Source organism: Miniopterus natalensis, chromosome 2, assembly GCF_054644295.1.
Source record: "Miniopterus natalensis isolate mMinNat1 chromosome 2, mMinNat1.hap1, whole genome shotgun sequence".
NCBI classification, from domain to species: Eukaryota; Metazoa; Chordata; class Mammalia; order Chiroptera; family Miniopteridae; genus Miniopterus; species Miniopterus natalensis.
Genome location: NC_142082.1, coordinates 9,728,579 through 9,752,002, shown reverse-complemented (window position 1 = coordinate 9,752,002; position 23,424 = coordinate 9,728,579). Strand labels below are relative to the sequence as shown.

General features: G+C 41.0%; 1 pseudogene; it reads right to left on the bottom strand.

The window, feature by feature from the left end:
- Window positions 1-9,458, bottom strand: part of LOC107534038 (nuclear receptor coactivator 4 pseudogene) — a 117,277-nt pseudogene extending 107,819 nt beyond the window's left edge.
- Between the last annotated feature and the right edge of the window lie 13,966 nt (window positions 9,459-23,424).

Genomic DNA, 23,424 nt, shown 5'->3' with positions numbered 1-23,424 from the left:
ATATAGAAGAGCATTTGAATCTCATAAATTTTTACTTGTTTTTCAGAATCAGCTACTTTTAAATTACCTAATTTGGAAAAAAGAATTCAATATATTGACATATTTATGCACGTGTGTGTGTGTGTGCGCGTGTGTGTGTGTACACAGGTGTGTGTGTGTACCTCAGTTACGCAGGCTGGTTTTGAAAGAATATAATCCTTCAAAGGAAAAGAAAAAACTTGTTAAGGTGAATCACAAAACAACTTTGAGTTCAGAGGGTGGGAGAAAACATGACTTGACTTTTCCTTTCAGAGAACTGTCTGCCCATAGAGTCCACCATGAATGAGCATGAGGGGTCTTGAAATACTCAAGCTAAAAATCCATATTGAGCTCTTTTACTCAAATGGTTGCAAGTTATATGTTGCTTGAGTTTTCAAATGACATTTGCTTTAACAAAGATTGATTTTAACAAACGTATTATGCGATTTGAAAGGTGATACTTTTAGTTTCTTTTCTCAAAGACGATTAAGTTGAATAGCAGGTTTTGTTGAAAGAAAACATTAGCAAAATTGAATTAATTATAAAAATGGCAAGCCTCCTGAAATCAATATTATGGATACTCATACAAAGTAAGAAACAAGCAAATGCACAGTGTAACCACGTATAAATTATGATGTACAATTGTGTTGTTTCCTAATTCAAAGTATATTCAATTTCCTATTACTTACTTGTTTCCACTTCTGGATAGAAATGATAGAAACAATAAAGGAAATCATAAGCGTAAGCTAAGTTCATTGAGCCGGTGATGTTTGCCAAACAATTGCTTTAGTGATTATGGTGACTGATCAATTTAATTAGATGTCAGAATCAATGAACCCCAGGTGAGTGAGATAAACTACAACATGCAAGTCTGGCCCTTTATCTAAGGTGAAAAGACGCCGAATTGGGGTGTTCATTGTTTCAGTTTTCCACAATTTAAGAGCATCATCAGAGGGCTTGTCTTTCTCTATTTAAAATCCACAGTTCTCCAGTGCTGAGAAATCATAAATGACATTTGAACCTCTTACAGATTTGGCTCTGAGCTATTGGCTGTGTCATCCAAGCCCATTTGGAACTTTCCTGTACAGAACCCCTTAGGGCGAAGGGCTACCCAGATATTTGCCAGCATGATTAACCTGGGTTGTAGAGAGAAGATAGAGCCTGGAAATATAATGGATGAACTCTAGCTACAAGCTACCCGATCTAAGCACATGGTTCCAGGGAGCACCTGGGTCCCTAAGTCAGGCTGATGAATGGGTGTGAGCAGCTGAGACGCAGTGGCAGTTCAAAGACAATAAATCTTACACTGCAGCCAAGATCTAGCCAGTTCTTTAGAAGAAGACAGGGAGGTAAACATGTGGTGCAGTGGCCACAACTGTGGAAAAATACAACTATCTGGACTTGTCTGGACAGACAAGTTGAACACGTCTGTGTACACTGGGTAGAAGTATAGAAAATATCCAAGACTCCTAAAGGAAATCAGCAAGGACAGTGAATCAGAACATGGAACACAGCAACTATTCACTTTGGTAACAACAATTGAGTTATCTTAAGTAAATATATTTTCAAATTTTAAATATATTTTTAAAAACATGGATGCACCAAAGATCACTATAAGGATTTAACAACACTAACAATGCAGAAATAGTATTAGTTAATCAGATCCCCCAAAGCAGAATTTTCTTTGAGAAATTAAAATATTTTTTTAAAAAGAGTATTTTTAGAAATGGTATTTCTATTTTAAAATGCCAAATACAGGTTATGTCCTAAAAGGGAATAAATTAAATCTCTTTCAATCCTGACGCAGGGAAACTTTTACAGAGATGAGAATCTTTTTTGAGAAATGACATATCTAATGATCAATTAACTTCACACACACACACACACACACACACACCCTTCTACTAACTGCTTTTATGTTGCTCTGACTCCTTCAAATGCTGTGATGATCATGATGATCCATTTGGGAAAAGATCATCTTTAATTTTATTACATTCTCAACTGGGATTTAGAGATGTCACTTAGTGTGCTAAATATCAGAAGATACAAGCTTTTAGTAGAATGTGATCTAGTTCCCAGGCCAGAACCCAATATTCAGCACTAAGCTGAAGTACTTCAAGATTGTACATAAGCATTGGTGCCTGGGAATATTGGAAAACAGGACAACAGGAAGCCTGGTTTCTGCTGAGCCTCTAGCCCTCTCCCTTCCTTCCTGGACATAATGATGTATCGTGTGGTTCTCTGCAGCTGTGGATGAGAGATTCATGGGGTGTCCCCTCAGATATAGAGAGTAAACAGGAAAAATAAATGAGCTAATTCTTCTTAAAAGTCTAGTGGTTGTTGTTGTTTTTCTTTCTTAAAACCAGAACAGCTGAAAAATATCTAAGCAGGGCTCCGGCAGCTCCGGAGTCTTTCTCAGTTTTTCCAGAGGAAACGCATGAGAGCAATACTAAGTCACAGAATATATCCCGCAAATATCCTGGCAAACTTTAACATCGCTTCTTATCTACCAGGAACTCTAAGGACGTTTTCTCATTTAATCCTTTCAACAACACTTAGAGATAGGATCCTCTCTTCCAGATAAAGAAATAGTTTTCTACTTTCCACTTTCCCAAGACTGTGCAGCTGGTGAGAGGTGGGTCCATGCTGAAGACTAAAGAATCTGATTTCAGCAAGTGTGCTCTTTCAACAGCGTCCCACCTCCCAAGATTCTCTAGAGAGAAATGCGTATGGTGGGGGACACGTGTTGTAGGAAGCAACATTTCCGACTAAAATTCCAATAGCTCAGAATTAATAGTTTAAAATCGATCCAGAGAAAAATTGTTTCTATAATTCCAGACTTACCATTCCTTTTCCCTTTAAAAATAATTAGGAGACAGCAGGGAGGTCAAACAAAGAAAAGAATAACATCTCTTAGTTGGCCTCCTTGAAGTTAGGATCTGAGGGTCTGCAGGGTGTGTTCTAATTGGCAGAGACTCAGACTTAGGCTCAGAAAGCTGCCCAAGGGCCTCCCGGGATGGACTGGTCACTGCAAAGGGCAGATGAAGGCTATTTGGCGAGGGACGACTTGGGGTTTTGTGACCAAGGCAATTTCCATTTGCATTACCTACACCGGACCAAATGAGTACAAATAAAAGGACAGGGCAGGCATGCCGTGAGGTTAGAGACCTTAACTTGGGATGCCTCTCAACAGAGAAGCTGAGCAGATAGAATGAAGGTGACCGTAGGCAGGGTCATGCTGGTGGCTACACCTGACAAACCCGTGGTTGCAGAATTGGATTTCATTAATTGAAAGTGATAGAACAAGGCAGTGAAACAAATGCTTCAGGAGGAAAGGGCAAATTAGGAATGGGCACACCTCAAAACCCTAGTGACGCCAAGATACTGAGGATATCAGGGAAGTAGAAAAGTGTGTAAGGGCACTGAACTCTACATGTTTGTAATATTTTTTTTTCTTTGAAGGTGTCTGTTCTACAACATAGCATCAGCAAAATATCATATCTACCAGTGAAAATATAAATGTTAGTTCTTTATTGTTTTGGGGAAAAACAATATCATTTAATTAAATGCAACGAGATAGTAAAAAGTAAAACTAAGAGAATACTGTTTTAAATATATATATATATACACAAATTTTTCCTACATCACTAAGTGCCAAAGCAATAAAAGTTGCAGAATATCTTAAAGAGAATTATATTTTAAACTATATATTAAAAAAATCTGTAAGGCATAGGTAAATCTGCATTCAAAATTTTTCATAGCCTTAAATAACCATATTAACAAAAACAAGAAAATACTGTTTAAAATATCAACAATAAAAAATATTAAAAAGTCCAGAAATAAACAAATCATAAGTTTTCAATTGCAAGCAACAAAAATAATAAATAAAATACCAACAAAATATAGACGAAAATTAATTAATGCAGTCACAAGCCAAGGGAGCCAAGAAACCCCCGGAGCCACAGGAAGCTGAGAGAGGTGAGAGGGGACTCTCTCCTAGAGGGAAGTGGCCCCACCAGCACCCTAATTCAGACCTTCGGCCTGAGGAGTGACAGAGAATAGACTCCTGTTGTTTTAAGCCACCCAGTGTGTGGTAGGTAGTTACAGCGGCCCTAGGGAGCAAACACACCTTCACTCCCCTGGACTGCATCCTGGCGCTGCTGGGCCAGAGCACTACCGACGGCCCTGGATGAGCCTTCGCTGGGAGGGCTGCCCTGCACTGCAGGCTGTGGAGCAGCATCCCCGCCTCCACCCACTGGATGCCAGTAGCAAGCACCCTGTCCCTAAGTTGTGCCAACCATAAATGTGTGCAGACATTGTTAAATATCCCCTTGGTGGAAAAATGACCCCTTGGTGACCATCACTGTGCTACGTTAATGGTGTGTCAATTTTTAGGCAAATGGACCAATTCCAGAAAAAATTAAATGTTTACGGCCTGAATTTTTAAGTTAAAAAATAGAGTACTTTATTAAACTCTATTGAAAAAGAATAGAACACTATAAATATGTATTCTTTAAGCTTAGAATACCAAATTATTTGTGAGTTCAAGAACATCAATGAGAATTAACTAGCAAATCAACACATGGGCATATTTGAAAAGAAGCAATATGCAGGTAGCATTCCATTGCTTATTTCTCCATTCAACAAATATTTATTCAGAGTCACAGAAATGCCAGGACAGTGTCCTCTCCACGGGACAAACAGACAAGGTCCTCACCCTCCAGGAACTAATGTACTTCTCTTTTATCACCCTAATAAACCACACGCTGTATTGTGGCCCAGGCAGTCCTGGCGCCATAACTGTTTCTGGGACTTCTGAAAGCAGAAGGATTTTCCTACATACAGGAGGCAGTCTCAGGCCTCTTGGATCACACCAGTACTTGAACTTCAAAGAGAGGTCCACAAAGAAGGGGCAATTTTAACTCTTCGCTCCCTGTCACAATCTACAACTTAACTGCGGTGTGTGAACCCACTCGTGTGCCATTGGCTCCTAGGGACTCCTACTCTTTGTAGTTGCCTTAGCAGAAAAGTTCAAGCTTTTCTGCTCACACAGATTGCACAACTAATAAAACCCAACTTCTAATGGTCATTGAAACCATTAAGCAATAAACTATATGTATATTGATTACTTTCCACATATGCTTTCACTCAAGTGAACATTTTATAGTCTAAACATAAAGCGATACAATACAATGCCTACAAGTGAACTCTGCTCTCGATAAGTTTAAAATTGACTTAGATCTCTATCAACAAATGATTATTTTATTTATTTTCTGAATATGCTGTTGGAAAGTCTAAACACCATATAAATTATGGCATGGACACGCTGAAAATTTAACTTGTTTCATATGTGAATGAAGTTTGTAAATATTAGGTAATATAAATAATAATTTGGTTATGTAGATCCAACTGCATAATTGGATCAGAAAACTTCTAAATACTAGAGAATGCTGTAAGTCTCAGTTTCTTAGCCAATATATAGTCACTGACTATTTTTAAATTTTAAAATGCTGTTGGTAAATTTTGACTACTGGCTTGGCACTAAAATTTTTTAACGTACATATTTTGACCCAGGAAAATGGTGACAGTTTTTGGCTATGGGAGATACAGATAGTGTGTGCCCACTTTCTGTGTATTGTTATAATTTCTATAAAGTGCTGTAATAAAGAAGCTATTAGATAAATTTAAAATGACATTGCTATTACTATGTAGGTTCATGAAATTGGCCGTCAACTCTCAAAGTCCATAAATAATAAGAGACTCCTACTCGAGAAGGAGATTCTGCCTGGCAGTCACACTCCTACCCTGTTTTTAGAGCATCACGCTGGGTTTAGCACCAACCTTTTTCTGCTGAGGGGAGGGGTGTGATAAAGAGCTCTTGCCTCCATATTAGCAACTGGCCCTGACCACTGCAGCAGCACGTTGAAGTATTTTATAAATAATGCATGAATCTCAGAGGCCTTTCCTCCATCTGTGCACCTTACCCCATTTATCAAAGCCGAGACCAGCACGTGCAGTTCTGCTTTGAGATGGGTAAAGCTGTAAAATAAAATAACAAGTCCACCACTATAGCTCTGCCGCTGCCCAAAGACCACCTGTGGAAATTCTGGGAGCAATCTCTTTTGGCCGTGAACCTTGACCAACTATATCACAGAAAAGAAAGTTTTAAATACCTTCTTATAAATGATAAATACCTCTAGAAGGGGAAAAATCAAAGCTGGTTTTGGATGTTGGCAAAACTGCCTAAGGACTTTAATTATGATGACGTAGCCCTAATGACTGTATTAAAAACTAACTTTTCAGAATGTCCTGCATAACTTCTGTGTTGCACAAGACTTGGCAGTGAAATTCCTCTTGTTACAAATTGTCTCAAAGGAAAATGCTATGGCACATGCATTGAATCTGCTTTCTAAATTATACAGAATTTAAAAGAATTTTGTCACAAGATATATTGAGCAGAGACAAAACTTTAACAGAATGCAGATAGCATATGAGGACTGTTTGTTTCTATTTTACCCACAAACTTGCCAAGTTTCTCATTTATATCATTTTGTTACTCCTACAAAAGGATAAATGATAACATAGTTAACTCCCTTCTAGAATTTGAAACAAATGCTCTTAAGTTAGGAGCCACTTCTTACCTTTCTTTATTAGACCTCATTAGTCCTTACAGTAATAAATGATACCTTTAATTTCATCCATGCTTTCTCCCCAAGGATACTGTAATATTTATTAGAAATTCAAAATTCATTTTCCCCTGAAGAATTATTTTAAAATAATGCTCATACCATAAAAAGTGTAAATTCCTTAACATATATAATAATAATGCTCTATATTTATAACAACATAGTTAAGAAATGTCTAAAAGTACAGTAAGAAATGTGAGGCATTTATTATTTTCTCCAAAGCCAGACTAACTTCCTTAACTGCAGGGAATCCGAGTTGTGTCTATTTGCGTATCTACTTGTTACGGGTGCGAACCTTTTTTGAGCGACAGTCGCAGAACAAGGGAAAATGAGGAGGGTGCAATTCCTATCTTGAGGATATTCACAACTGTCTAAAAAACAGATTATAAACCCTAACAAAATACAATAAGATAACAAAATGCAAGTATGGGCAAAGTTCTACCCAGAAGGGAGAGGCTGATTCTGACTGAAGTTTAGAAAAATCTTAAATGAAAATATATATTATTTGAGGTAGGCCTTAACAAATAAGCCAGATTTCACAGGCAGAGAAGTTGGAGATGGACAGGGGGGTGGTATAGAGATATAAATAATAAGTGTGTTCTAGTGACTATGAGTATATGATTCAAATGAATGTATGTGGTACAAGTTTGACATTAGCTATTACAAGCAGCTGGCAAAAGAAGGCGTCAGTAGATTTTGAAATAAATAGTGGTAAAATTATCAAATTTTATATCAATAGTATTTTTTCCTATTTATTTGTCCCTTCTTTGATGGATTTGGCAAGCTCCTCTCCACCCTTTGTTCTTACCACACCAGTGTGCACCTCTCTGATTTGTGAGTGCCAGCACACGCATTTTTTCACAAGGGCTTTTCCTCTCTCTTCACCCCGGACTTAAAATACTGTAGAATAAACCCTCAGAGATACAGCCTCAGCCGAGAGCTGATGGAAATGGGTGAATAAATATCACCACTCCCTTGAGCCTCGGGTGGGATTACTCAGGGGCATATTTTACCCTGGCTCCCAGAGTCCCACCGAAAGATTAGATTCCAGTTGTCAATAGTGATAGCTTGCTTGAAAATGAAGCCTCTTCTGGCCGTTTTTTCCTTCCCTGTCTCACTTTTTTATTCTCTTGGGTTCACCAATAAAATAAACCACTTGCACTTGAATGGTAGTTCTGGTCTAGGTCCCAAATTAAAATGTACATTGGGATAAAAGTACATGAAATAAAGTCAAATTACATGAGCAAGAAATAAACTTTATTGACAGTAAGCCACTATGAAACGATGAGGTCATCTGTTTCTAAAGACTAACAGACTGTACTGCCTAAAATATAATATATTAGAAAAAAAGAAGTCATCCATAAAATTAGATTGAAGGATATAAATAACAAAGAAGGTTACTGGAAAAGAGTCTTTTGTAACTCAGGGGAAGAACAATGTATTTACCAGGGAACACAGGTTGGGCCAAAACATGGAGATTTGGGAAAGAAAGAAAAATCCAAGTTCTATAGCAGAAAAACAACACATTTTGGGAGACTGTGGGTAAACTGAAAGAAAACAAATCTATGCAAAGATGAGTTCCTTACTTGTTAATGACTATATTACTTTTCATGCTATCTTTCTCTTTATTTCATAAAAGTATTCTTTGAAAGCACTTCAAGACTCACCAAATGAACACTTCCTGTAGCTCCAAGGTACAATAAGAGCTTTCCCTGTGCTGTGCATGTGTCTACTTCTTTCCAACATGCGTATCATTCATCACCACCACGAGGCTCACCTTTTCTCTTACAGAAAGCCATTATCTACATGGTTCACTCTGTACTATAAACATTGCAAACATAAAAGTGACGCTATAAAAAGTGTTTCTCCAGTTAAAGCAAAGACATTGAGAACAAAATGCCCTTTGCATTCTTGGTTGGCCTTCTTGTGTGAGTGATGGTGCTGCACAAAGGTCTGCGCCCAGCACCGCAAGAAAGTGGAAATGACTCCCTGCGCAGAAGGAAGACAGACTTACTGTGTAATTTTCTTTGTTTTGATGGTCATTGGCGCCATGAAATTGATAGTTAGACCTAAAAGACCACTGTTGTTTAAAAATAGAGTAGCCAAAATCATTGTCCATAACCAATGGTCAGAGTACATTAGAAGACCAAGAAAAACAGGACATTTCGTATTGTGAAATGGCCATTCGTAGTGACCTTGTCTTACTACACAATAGTATAAGAGCAGATATTTGCAAGCATTGCCTACAAAGAATTACGTCGCAGGGACCAAGGCTTCTCGGGTGCGTGTAGCTGGATCAGTCCTGTTCCTTCTCTGAAGGGGCCTGTGCAGCATCATTCACCTGGTGACTGCCATCCTGGGATCCGCAGTTCCAGAAAAGTGTCACCCCGGGTCACCCCATGCATTGGCTGTGTCCAACAAATAAGCGGATTGGGATTGAAAGCCAGCACTGGGGCCCAGATAACTGCAAGCTGTCACAGATAGAAAGCAGGCCAAGACGAAAGGGAAAGGCCACACGGCAAACAGAGAGGCTACAGAATCAGGGGACCCGAGAGAAAGGGCGGAGCAGGGTGCGAGAGGAAACTGAGGCCGGGAAGGCTGTGACGGGACCCCGACCCCTGGAGCAAGCTCTCCAGGAGATGTCTCCCTGTGACTCCGGCTGGCGCAGGCCACCCCAAGGGCTAAAGCACTCACCTGAGAAAGGTGGTTGCACACGGACAGAGGGACACCACCAGAAGCATCAGGACCTTTCATGCCAGATGATGAAGCCGAAGCCTCTCTGCAAGTCTCCCTGACCTCGGTCCCTCTCCCTTCGCCAGGGTAGAGGAGCCAGGCCGTGGTGTCCCGCACCGAGCGCAGGGCAGGGGAACAGGCGCGGAGGTCGCCTTGCCACTGACGGCGACCAAGCTTCCTAACGACGGGAACCCTGCCTTTCCCGACGCGGGCAGGGTGTGCTCGACGCCCCGTTTGTGGGCAGGGGCTTGCGTGTCACTCCACTGAAGGAGAATTCCAGAGCTCGAGACGGGCCCTCTACCAGGCATCGCAGCGGTGTCCCAGGTTGGCTCAGGGCCACCGAGCCCTCGCTCCCTGGATATTTCTGCAGAGGAAACAGGGTGCGCGCCCTGGAGATGAGTCCTTTGGTGCCTCAGTGCCGGGTGGGAGGGACCCTGAAGAGATGGGGCGATGCCTTGTGCCAGGTCATCTCTAGGGGGCGAAAAGAGGGCGCGCAGGAAGCACCTCGGATTCTGCTTCATTGCTCTGATTAGCCTTCTCTCTCCCCCTTACCTTCCAGGCTCCAAAGCCCTGCAGCCAGGCAGTCAGTACTCTGCACTGTTTCTGTTCTCTCTCGCTCTCTACCTCTATCTATCTATCATCTATCTATCTATCTATCTATCTATCTATCTATCTATCTATCTATCTATCATCTACCTATCTATCTATCATCTATTATCTATCTATCTATCATCTATTATCTATCTATCATCTATCTATCTATCTATCTATCATCTATCTATCATCTATCTATCTATCTATCTATCTATCTATCTATCTATCTATCTATCTATCATCATCTATCAGATCCTCAATTTTAATATTTACCACTTATTCCTCCAATTTGGCTATGTCTAATGTATTGCTAAATCTGTTTTTCTTATTCCAGTTTATAGGTGTTGTAAAGTACCTAGGTCTCATGAATTAACCTCTTTACGTCTCCAGCTGTACTCACCTCCAGGATGACTTTTATATCCTGTAAACCATCTATCCACGTATGCTCTTAAATTAATAACCACAGCCCAAAATTCACTCAAATGAAATGCATCTGACTGCCTATTGTAACATATCCAGTTATATGCGTAGCAATCACCTCAGATTTAATGTGTCCCAAACACATTAACGTGTCCCTACATCCTGTTCCTTCCCTGACTTGAAGCCCATGTTTTCCAAACCTTTTCTATTTCAGGAACTGTCATAACCATTCATCAAGGTCTCAAGCCAAGAATTTCTCACGCCTCACACCCTATCCTTTAGCAAATATCGTTCTCTCTCCTCAATATACAGAGAACTCTAACCAACCTGCCCACTTCTACCACGACAATGCTAGTCTAAGGCAGCCACACTGTGGTGGCCACAGAAAAGCGCTGATTAGATCTCCCTTCAAGAAGTGTAGAGATTGACAGCCTCCAGCTGCCACATTTTTCTCTCTACAAATCCACTCCTCCCCCAGGCTCTTCCAATGATTGGCTCCGTAGGGGAGGAAAGGGGACCAGAACAAGGTAATTCCTGCTGACACAGGATTCCTCTAAAAGCAGCTTCTACTGGGAACCTCCCACTGTGCCGGCTGAAACCTTCTCAGAGCCACACTGTAGTGTGAGGCTCTCACACCTTCCCTCTCCAATCGCAGGTATCATGTAAGCATTGCTGTCTGAAGGCTCTCCCTGCCCACTTCTGCCCCTTGACCCTTTTATTTAGACAGATATTACAGCACCTAATCTTGCTTGGCATTTGCTTCTCAGAAGACCCAGACGGACACAAATACGTTTCATGGACACCCAACCCTAACATTTCTCCCTGTTCCTACCCTTGATCCCTTATAACAGCAAAGGGGGTCTTTTAAGGCAGTGTCACGCCATTGTTTAAAGCTCTCCAGTGGTCTCTCGTTGCTCTTAGAACCACAGCTAACCATGGACCTAAAATTTTAAAAATATGGCCTCTGGCTACCTCTCCAAATTTCCTTGCTCCTCTGTCCCTGCTATAGTGTTCTCTTCACTGTTGCTTGAATTCAACAGGCCTAGACCCACTTCAGAGTCTTTTCACACCTTTTCCTCCTGCAGAGGTCAACAATACACTTCCCCAGATGTCCACGTGGATGGTCCTTTATTCCATCTGAGTTCCTGTTCACATGTCTTCTCCTCAAGAAGACCTTCCTTGACTCCCACCCTACCTAAAACACAAAGTATTTTCTACAAATATCACTTCAAACATAGATTAAGTGAACTTAAATGTTAAAATTTGTAAGCAGTGTTTCAATCTAAGAATCCTCAAATAAACCCCAAATAAATGTCAAATAAGAGGCAAAATAAGATTACAGGTCTTTTAATAGCACAAGATGTTAGATATTAATATTATCTGGGAAATATTTTCCTCTGAGATTGAAGGTACACTTTGCTTTTCCTCGAATTATGAGAGATTGAATATTGTTTCCACTATCAGTTATTTATAAAATAAACAAATGCATTGTGCACATGAATGTAAACTGACTGTGACAATTTGTGTTTGCTTTATATTCTGATTATATTTGTCATTGTTTGAATTTTAATAACCTGTCTGGTAGCTCTTTGAGAATGTTGGTAGAAAACAATGATTCTTAGAAGAGTGCACACTCTGAAGATAAAGATTTGATAAAGTGCTTATTTATTATTCTGGACTCATGTCTGAAGTTGATTTTAAAGCATTTCTTAAAAGTGGTCAAAATGTGATTTATTTCTAAGTGCCTTCTGTTATATTCATCTAATATTAATTATTTGAATTTTAAAATCATATTATGAAAGTATTTATTTGACATACATTATTAAGAGTCAGATTTCAAGAGGCAGATTACCAAGAAAATATCCTAAGGCACTAAAATGTCCTAGAAATGAATCATTTTATAATCTAATATGTACCCAGTAAATGTAAACATACAGAAAACACTCTCAAATAAAGAAAAAAGATAGATTTATTAAAGCTTTTTATAAATAAGACTTGAAGTGATGCTTTAACTTAGTCCTTAATAAAGCTGGAAAAATAATTAAAGAGAGAAAACTCAAAGTGTCCAAAAAGAATATTTTATAGTGATGTCTTAAAAATTGAAATATGCCAGGTACCTATGAAGATTATAAACTCATATGCATTTAACAGTATTGCTTCAAAATACATAAAGCACAACTAATAGAAATAATAAATAAGTGACAAAAATTATAAGCAAAGTCAAATATTCTCAGAAATTAACAGATGGAGTAGAGAAAAAAAAAAAAAACAGTAAAGGAAGTGAATGACAGCATTATAAAGGATGTTTAAATGGGACGCTTTCTGTCACATTTTCCACTGAAGCCCCAGGACAATACCAACAAATGATTGTCCACAATCCAAAGTAAGGAGCTGGCTGCCATGGAGGGCTTGAAGAAGGCCTTGTTGGCGGCCTGCGACATAGTCCTTTCTTAAATTTGAAAACACATTGAAGTTGAAGGGGCCATGAGCTGAAAATTAGATATTTCTTTGGAGAGGTTGTCAGGGTTGCTTTCCTCTCATCCTTGGCTTAATAAAGGGGTTTCAATAAGACCCCTGGTGCCTTATATTTAAAGGACAGTCTACAAGTGAGACACTAACTACAGTGGCTTCTGGGGGAAAAATACTTAAGGAGAAACCATACGCTTCATGAGTGCAGTTAAAGCTGCCTAACCCCCAGCGCCTAGGTGTGCAAAACCTGTGGAGATAAACTAGCTTGTCCAGTTGAAAGAAATTCTGCCCCAAAGAGATTCTGCAAAAGTGAGTTGTTTTCAGCAGTAAGAAGCTGGACCCTCTGTTGCAGGAGCTGCGATGCAGCCGTAAGCAGCCGCAGAAGGAAAGGCAAGGCCTGGGCTGAGGGAGCTGGTCAGAGGGCCGAGCAGGGGACTCTGCAAGAGGCCCATGAAAGTGACCCCGGAGAAAGCTTCACCTGTGCACAAAGGACACTCACCGCAGCCACATGGATGCCAAGCAGCAAGGCCTGTGCTGCTTCCTCCCCTCCCCTCCTCCCCATCCTGTCGGCTCTGCCTCTTGTAACAGGGTTGGGGTTTACTGGGGAAACTGAGGACAGGACTTGCCCTTCTCATCCCGCTGTGGGTGTCAGGTCTGAAGCAGACAGGCTGGTGCAGATGAGCAGCTTTCACGCGGGAGGAATTCACAGCACTGATTTGTACTCTGGACTGGATCCCATTGTTATTGAAATGAGAAGAGCTAAAAGTGGCTGGGGAATTTCTGGTAACAATGAAGAATCAGAAAAGTCGTGTGAATGGAAACCCAAGAAACAGAAGAGAAATGACTGATTGAAGAGATTAAAAGAAATACTGGAGTGGGAGGAAAGAAGAAATTTGCTTCCCATCTTCACTCTTAAGTCATACTTATTCAACCATAATGATTACACAATTATAAATTATATGTGTGTTTATGTGCACACATAAGTGGCTATTCTAAGTGGCTAAAAATAATCTTTTTCCTTTTCTGGGACAACATTATGAAAACACACACACACACATCGTGTATTAGCACCACAAGAAAAATCCCAATAATGCACAAAAACGAGTCATACAGATCATATCCAAGGAACTCAAAACAATACAATTAGAATATATTTAAAATACATAGGCCCCCTTCGAAAAACTAAAAAAGGAAAAGAAAACAATTAAAGAATTCTTCTTGGGAATTCTCAAACATTCTTTTGAAAAAGCCTCACTCTGGAAATTTTTGTAACCAATGGTTGTGCTGATTTTAAATGTGAAATCTATCTTTATGTCCACTGACAGATTCAGGCCAAATTTTATGAGGGATTGGGTGCTGAAGTTCACAAAACACTGGCACTAAGACTTATGTTGCTGAGAGTCAAATTGTTAGATAGGAGTTCATGGCAGAAGGTGGAGGGGGGGAGAAATGGCCCCTCTACTAAGAGAAGTATGACCCCAAGAGAACGGATGGGTGGCATTTGTTACAGAGCAGAGAACTGGAAGTCAAGCTATGTTCTTAGAAGTAAGAGGAGATGGCTAGGTTTAAATTTTTGCCCTTTTGATCTCACTAAAGCTGCAGCAATAACTGATGGTCTGAGAGGCAAGAACCTGTCTTGGGAGGAATGTGTGGTAGGACATAAGAGATGTCTTTGTGTATTGAGAATTTGTGTGCTGATATGTGACTCTATTTGCACAGCCAGTCAGTGTTTTTGTTTTCTCATTTGTAGCGTATTTTCTGCTTAATCAAATACATTCTACTATAATTGTAGATTCACTTTTTTCATGAAAAGTGAACACTGTTTTATAATCAGTCACATTTTGTATTCTAACTTATCCCAGAAGCCATAGATTGTAGAAATAGATAGTATGTCACCTGATCCAAAATTTTCATTTATGTTCACAAATACCAATGTATAATCAATATATACAGAAATTAAAATTTTTGTTAATGATCCAGATTTTCTTTAGATTTGATGAATATCTATCTGCTACTGTTATGAAGAACAAATACCTCAGACTCTATTCCTCAAATTTAATGATATAATTATTTTTATGTTTTTAACTAAGACATATAGGATAACATCTATTAACTTAGAAAATTTATAAAAGAAAAACAAAAACAAAAAAACAGGAACTAGACAGTGGATTATAAAAAAAGTAAGCAACCCTCTATCTATCATTGAACTTTCAATAAAAAGCTACTGATGAGGGAGGCTATGTGTATGTGGGGGGAGGGTTTATGGGACCTTTTTGTACTTTCTGCTCAATTTTGCAGTGAACCTAAAACTGCTCTAGAAAATAACATCAATTAAAAAATACATTTAAGAGGCCCTGGCTGGGTTGCTCAGTTGCTTAGAGCATCATCTCAATACGCCAAGGTTGAGGGATGGATCCCCGATCAGGACACATAAAAAATCAACCAATGAATCCGTGAATAAGTGAAACAACAAATAGATGCCTCTCTCTCCTTTTCTCTCTCTCCCTAAAAAAACAATCAATTAAAAAAAATTAAAATACATTTTAAAATGCTATTTGCTTTGAAAGTCAAACTTCATGTTGGATAACGAATCATGTTCTCTAACTGTTAGATGGTCATCATTGTTCACTGATTTTGGGGAGCAAAAGCACTAGTTGTGTATTTAAAGGAAACTGTCAGATTAATAAGTTAAAAATATATCACACGTTTTGACTTAAAAAGATGCATTAAGCCAGCAGACATAGGAAAGTTCACAAAGATTGTTGAAAGATACAATTTCCTTCAAAGAGTGAATGCCTTCTTAACAATAAATAAGAGCAAAAACTTACAAAGTATTTACTCTGAGATAAGTAGAATTGTCCCCATTTCCCTGGGGAGGAGGCGCAGGCTTAGAGAAAGGGTAAGTAAATGAACCACCCTAGGCCACACCAGAGGGGAATCGTGGAGGCTGGACTCAAACCCACTGTCTGTGTTCAGGGGCTGACCCTTAAGCACTATAGATATTCTGCTACCCTGGACAAAGCCCATCTGTTGAAAGGGAATCAGTGCTCAACTTTGAATTATAATTGGCTGTCATAAGTGGCTCATCTTATTATTGATAACTTTTGTTAACAAGAAAATGTTATTTAAATAGCTCATTCCAATGAATTCTTTATAAATAGTTTCAAAAATAACAATATTTACAGATAGAACTTTCCAACAGCAATACTCCATGGCTTTCTTAAATTTGATTTTGTCTTAACTCACTTTGGATGAGGGTGAGGCATGGGCCTCTCTCCTTCTGCCCAATTCATACAGAAACGTAATCAGGAGGAGGTGGTGTATGTCCATCGAGAAAAGGCTATTCAAGTTCTCCCTGAACAGTAAGCTCAGCTCGAGTTCAATCATTGAAAAGGATTCTATTTTTACTTCAGAATATATACAACCTTGAACAAAGAAAACCTGTGCTCTGCAAATCAGGATTCTTTGGAAACTACTTCTTCAGCAAATTGGTAACTAGGTGGTAATAGGATATGAGAGGAAATAAAGAAGGTATATTTGTGATGCTAAAAATTATTTTTAAAAGGATGCGTGGTTAAAGTAAGGTTGCAACATAGCTGTGTCTGCACATATCTCATGAAGTGGACAGTGGAATCTGTTCCACAGATAATCCAAGCGAAAATACCACTTTCCCTCAAATTATATGGACATTTCAAACAATACACTGTCTTAGCTTAAAATTTGGGGCAATTGCTGATCTTTACCTTTTTAGGGCTCTTTTGCAGTCTTCTATTTGAAGAAATGTCAGTAAGGAACAAATTTAAAACTAAAAAACGTAATGGTGCAGAGTATCCACTTACACTAGCCCGTGCCTGCGGCTGCCTCCAGCTGAAGCCCATTTCTATGGTTAACTTCACAACAGTAAGTGTAACAGTGGACTCGGTAGGAGCTGGTTCCCCAGGGGGGCTGGAAAATTGTGAAAGGCACATGTGGTTGAAGAAAGGCGTCTCCAGGTTTAGAAAGGCTATTCAAAGCTTCAGCACTGCTGGCCCACGGTCCAGGGAGCCTTCACAGGTTTCCTAAGCACTGAACAGAAGGCAGACCAAGGGTGGAAATTCCGAGTGCAACGGAAAAGAGAGAAAAGGTGCAGAGCCCGTTAAGAAGAGAGTTTTCGGTCGGAATGACCAGGATGCTCTAGAAATAAGAAAGCCTATTATCTGTTTCACATCAGTTCAGTAACACGTGGGTAAGTTAAATACCTCAGAGGCGGGTAAATGAAATATCTCAGAGGTGGGAGTAGAGATAGTGTGCCGTAGAGCACACTGTGCTAAGACACTTAAAATGAAACCTGCTCTCTAAGAAGATTTCACTCCACACTTGCTGAATGAATGAGCATTAAAAGCTACCTAGATCATTTGCACTGTAGGGGAACATGGTAGATGGCAATGCCAGAAACGCCATCTGGAAGCTGAACGGTAAGCACTTCAATGCCAGGTTAAGGCTTGTGAACTTTATTCAACAGACAATGAGGAATTGTTGAAAGTTTTTGAGAACAGAAGAAACATAAATGAAATTATGCTTTAAAACATAATCTGGTTACCATGGTTAAGGTGAATTACAGGCCAAAGAGAAAACTGGGGGTCTACCAAAGAATCCAAGAAAAATGAAAGGAATAAACTGAGCTAAACATGGTATATGGCGGGTCCTCACATAATGATGTTTCGTTCAACATTGTTTTATTATAACACTGATGAGATGCTGTAAGAACTTAGCTCCTGTTTATATGAATTAGCCTGTGGTAAAGTTGTTTACTTTACATGTTTCACTGCAAGTCTCAGACCCTATCAATGATGTTAAGTGAGGACTTACTGTACATGGACAGGAGAAAATGGATGCAAGAGATTCAACAGATGTTGATAAACAATTAATAGTGATTCACTATAGAAAATAACAGAAAGAAGGTGGGTAAGTTTGGGAATTAAAAAACACAGGAGAATGAAAAGATTTAATTATGTGCATCTGCTTCACTCTGAGACAACTTAGTAGAGATATAACAACAATAATACTGGTGATAATAGTGGTGGTATGATTATAATAATAATAAAATAGCAAATACTTTATGGCACTTAGCATGTGCCAAGCCACGTACTAAATGCCTTACACACATTAACTGAGAACATGTGACTGAGAGCAGTAGGTGTGAATTTGGGGGTAATCACCAAAGGAGAGATAGCTGAGGTCACAAGATGGACAAGAGAGGTTTTTTTTGCACAATAAGAAATGTCGGCCTTGCTGACAAGAGAAGAAAACAAGAGATAAAGTAAACTCAAATGTGTGATCACCTGAAAAAAACCTGCTGTTATTATTAATGGAAAAGAAAGTTTCTGAGGCAAGGGGGAGGTCATTCATTAGGCCTTGGAACATCAACCATGAAATGGTGACAGAGCATGGAAGGGATATTCTGTAGTCAGCAGGACTTATGGCCTGGGTCGTGGTTTAGAGGTCCTGATTGAAATTGGGACTCTGGAAAAGTAAATCAGAAGGGGAATGCACATTTTGGCATGTATTTCCAATTTTTCCAGCAACATATCTTTTCTTCCCAACTAGATTATAATCTCCAGCAAGAGAAACCATTTCTTTAGTATTGTCCACAACTCCTCATGCAGTGCTAGACACTCAGTTATGCTAATACATGCTTTTAAAATATTGTTTTAAAAGCAAGCCTAGATGTTTCACCAATTAATTAAAGCAAATATAGTGATTTGGATTCTGGTAAGGTAAAAATCCTAATGAATTAAATAATAAAAAGAATTTCAGTACTGCATTTCAATCACTGACAATTCTGGTAAGTGCTTGAAATTAGAAAGCAATTCACACCTAATTCTCCACTGGTCCAAGAAGCAAGGCCCTGTGGTACCTTGATTCACAAACTGGACACTACTGGAACCATCTGCTATGTTACATTCAAGTAACCAAAGTCAATGTTGGGCTATTTTTCAAGCAATGGGATTATTTGTTATAATGATATCTCAGGGACATTCATATTTAAAGTGAACTTGATTTCCAGTTGCACAGAGAACTTTACTAACCACATCCCAGTGGTGTATTTGAATGCAACACTTCTAGGGTGATACACAATTTATCTATTGTTCATCATTTTTAATTTAAAAAATATAAATTGTTATTTTGAAAAATATATGATGGTAACACAAAAAGGGAGGAGAAGGTATTATCGAGGACGTGAAAGAGTGCATGAGATGAACAGCAAGGGGGTGGGAGGTAAACACCTAAGAGAGCTCCAGGGACAGCCAGAATCACCAAGAGGCCTCTGTTAATTACATATGAACGAGACGCTGTGTTCCCTGGCAAAACAAATAAAAAAAGAACAACAACAAAACAAGATGATATGCATCCTATTTAGCAAGTCCTGTGGCTCAGCAGCTGCTATGCTTGCATTGACTAAAGTCCATTCAATACAAGGCAGGTGTTTCTAAAGTATTTCCCCCTCTCCTTGGCTATCTTTAAGGAGCTCAAGAGCAGCTCACAGATAAAGCAGAATGTGAATCACACTCGTTGATAAACAATTAGGAGGTTTTGTGAAAAATACTCCTTGAGCACGGATTTAATTAATTAGAAGTATTTCACCAAAGACTGGTCAGTTCTGAATTGAAGAGATCCCACTTAGCCATCTGAACAAAGCATTCTCATTATTTAAATACAGACACAAAAATTAATAATAAAATAAAAACATATGTCTGTTGCAGCATGAACATAGTTTAAATCACTTTCAGACAGCACACTAGTTGTTTAGATAGCCTTTGCCAAAATAAGAGAATTCAATTTAGTTGCCCTTAGTCTTTTACTTCCCAAGACAGATCCTAATAATTGATTCATCTATTTATTTTTCATTCATACATATTTTTATTCATATATATTCATATATATACATACATATGTGTGTGTGTGTGTGTGTGTGTGTGTGTATGTGTGTAGTCACTTAGGACTTTCTATTTCAATGCGTTATTAAATAGTTTTGGAAAAAATTCTGTAAGGACACAAATTTACACCACAATAAATTTTGGCTTCCTGCTTTAAAGCTATTAAATGTTACTCAGCAATATTTTACAGTAAAACAGCAAACATATAAACTTTTAATTATGGAAATTACTAAAATTTAGAGTTTAAAAGTCTCTGATTTTGAGGTTACATTACCTTATTTTACATACTACTGTTTATAGGGACACTAACTGATGACATGGCTACCCACAAATATAATAGTGATACTTATTAAGGAATCATTTTACAAACAGCACATAAAAACAAAATATTGGGGGAGTGACGTCAGCAAGATCAGTGAAACAGATGTTTCCCCTTACCAACAATAATTTGGCGTCCATCCGCAGAAAAATGCCTTTCTTTTTGGGAACTGGGGCACCCAGGGAGGACACTGTGATAACTGGGTGCTGTCCAAGAACTAGGACAACCGTTTGGGGAAGGCGGGCTCGCACCCAGGCAGCTGGCTCCATGAACACCGTCCCAGCCATAGATCTGGGAATGGCTGTGTCCCTGAGGGTTTGGCCACAGCCCCATTGGCTTTGGTTCTGTGATCAGCACCCTAAACTAAGGGACCCTGGAGGAGTCCCACCGGCGGGTGCTTCGGGGAATAGGCATACAGACCTTGTCCCAGCTGTGGGCCCTCATGTGGCCTGTGAACCAGCTGCAGGTCCTCAGCTGCAGCCCAAGAGCCCTGGGAGGACACGAATGAGACACTCGCCCACCGACGGGAGAGCTTCGTGGACGGCCAGGGGTCCAGCGGAGAAGCTCCAGGGCGCTGCTGGCAGCAAAGGAAAAAAATCATCACCACCGTCCAGGCTGGACGCACTGGAGAGGGTAAGAGCAACACTTAGACTTCGGCATCACCCCTACCAAAGGGCACAGTCCAGGGTCGAGAGCCCTTCTAGGCCCGTGTCTCCAGGGGAAGGGGAGCGTTGGCGGGTGGCCCGGCTCCCCTGGCCGTGCAGGCCGCCGCCAAGGAGGCCCCCGGGCGCTCAGGGGGAGCCGGGCAACCGGGGCGCACGGAGCGGGGGCCTGGGCTGGAGCGCACGGAGCGAGGGGACGCGCCCTGACCGCACCAGGTGCCATCGGGCCTGCTCAGCAGCCGCGGGGACCACGACCGCAGGCCTCAGCCTCACAGCCCCGCCGCCCCCGTGGGAGTGCGCTCCCGCCCCAGGCCTAAGCCAGCCTGGGGGCTGCTGACCTGGCAGAAAGCTGGCCCGAGACTGGGGCCTGGGGAGCCCACCCTTGGGAAAGCAAAGGGGGGTGGTCAGCCTAGGGCAGGGCCCTGCAGGACAGGAGGAGCTCCGCCGCAGGGCACAGCGAGCAGAGCGCAGCAGGCGCCTGCAAAGGAGGGCCAGAAAGCCTGGGCGCCCGCAGGGCGAGGGGAAGGCCGTCGCGTCCCCCCTTATCCGCGGCTGTGCTTTCTGTAGTTCCCAGACCCGGGGGCAACCAGTGGGAAGCACTAAATGGAAAATCGCGGGAATACACAATTCATGAGTTTTGAATTGTGTCTCGTTCTGAGTCTCCTGATGAAATCTCACGGGTTCAGCCCCGACCGCAGGTGACCTGAACCCTCCCTGTGCCCGGCATCTCCAGCTGCAGGCTCTCCTGCCCTTTGGTCCCTTGGCAGCCCTCTCCATCCTCTGGCTGTCCTGGCATCTCAGCGCTCCCGTGCAGGTGACCCGGGTTTACCTGATGAGGACCTCAGAGCGCAGGAGTGGTGCTCTGGCAACTCAGAGGCTCACGGAGAAGCCCTGAAGGCGGCCGCAGGTGAGAGGCGCGGGCTCTGCCTTCTCCCGTCAGACGCTGAGGCTGCTAAGGCCTGCTGTGAGAGCCCCGCACTTCTGCCGTGAAATGCGAGGCGGGGAAAAGAAACCGTGTCGGCTCGGCTACTGCCCCCAGGCCTCAGGCGCCTGTCCTGGTGCAGGCATTGTGTCACCTCCCACAGGCCCGAGGAAGCAAGGTGGATACAGCGCAGTGTGAGGGCTACTCACACGACTTTTGTTCTGGACCGTGGAGTATGTCGTTACCGTTGCTCTGTTTTATTATTCGTGGTGGTTGTTAACTCTTCCTGTGCCTGATTTAGAAAGCAAGCTTTAGCATCCGTGCGCATGGACAGGAAAACAGTGCATGTAGGGCTCGGTACCATCCGTGGTTTCAGGCATCCGCGGTGGGGTTCTGGGGCGCATTCCTCTTGGATGAGGGGGGTGCCGTTGTATTTCCCCGAAGCCCGTTAGTAAGACTGGAGGAGATAACTACTGTAAATGTGATGACAGCAATGCAAGATTTTAAGGAATGTGAAAATCAAGGAAACACAATACCAGCAAAGGAAAACAATAATTTTCCACTAACTGATCCCACCAGAATACGTAAAGCAGCCCACCACCACGTGTTGGTATTGACGGAGGAACTGAGACTCCCTTCAAAGCAATAGCATGGTATTAGCCAGGGGATACGGGAATACCTGAATCACCTCCCTCCACAAGGTCCATAAAGCGTACTTATGTGAGAACAAGCAAAACATGGAGAGTGCCTAATGAGCCAAGGAACACAGGTTATGGTTAGATTTGCTTTGCCTGGTGGACCCCATTGCAGAGAACTTTCACAAGCTGGGCTGGTCATAAGCCCTTTACCTTAAATTCCTTAGGTCAAAGTCATTTCTAACTAAACCAGAACAATCCAAGTATACACAGGCTCCGTACTGGAGGAGGGCTGATTTTCTAATTAAAAGGAGCAAATCTGAGCCCATGATGGTGAAAACTGGCCTGAGTCCTAGCAAAGCCAAAACCCCTGTACTCCCTGCTGCAACGCTGGCTACAACCGTCAGATGGCTGGGCTTTAGTCACTGCATTGCAGGGATGGGAGAAAGTCATAGCTATGCACAGTGAGTAACACAAGTTACTCACTACCGAACGTGATCCAGTCTGTGTGCTCAGAGGGACTGTTGCTGACTGGGTGCTTCTCTTCTCCGGGAGTGCAGTAATGCAGAGAAGCAAGTCTTGTCTATCCTACAGTCGTTTGTTGTATATTATTCTCATTATAGCCTTTTATATTATGTATTATTATCTTTATTTTGTACTTAAAAATAAGTTTGCAATATACTAAATATCACCCAAGATTTTTTAAATGAAATTAACAAAGCTAGGACTCAGATCTGGTTTTGACCCCACTGCAGTCAGTCTTCTGTATTGCCCTACCCTGTATGGAAATTACTGAGTATATGAGGAATGCATTAATATTTTAGGCTTCTTGGGTTCTGATGCAGTGTGCCAGTTGATTTCTATATAGCCTCTAAAAAAGGTGCTCTCAAAAAGTTAACTTAGCACCTGAACATTGCTACGACTAGGGAAAGTGACCCTGTATTTCTGGCATATAATTTATAATACTGGCTTAAAAACTAATTTCACAGCTTTCAATTTGACATGTATTTTGCAACTAAATGGAATCTAACTGTGCAATAGGATAAAAC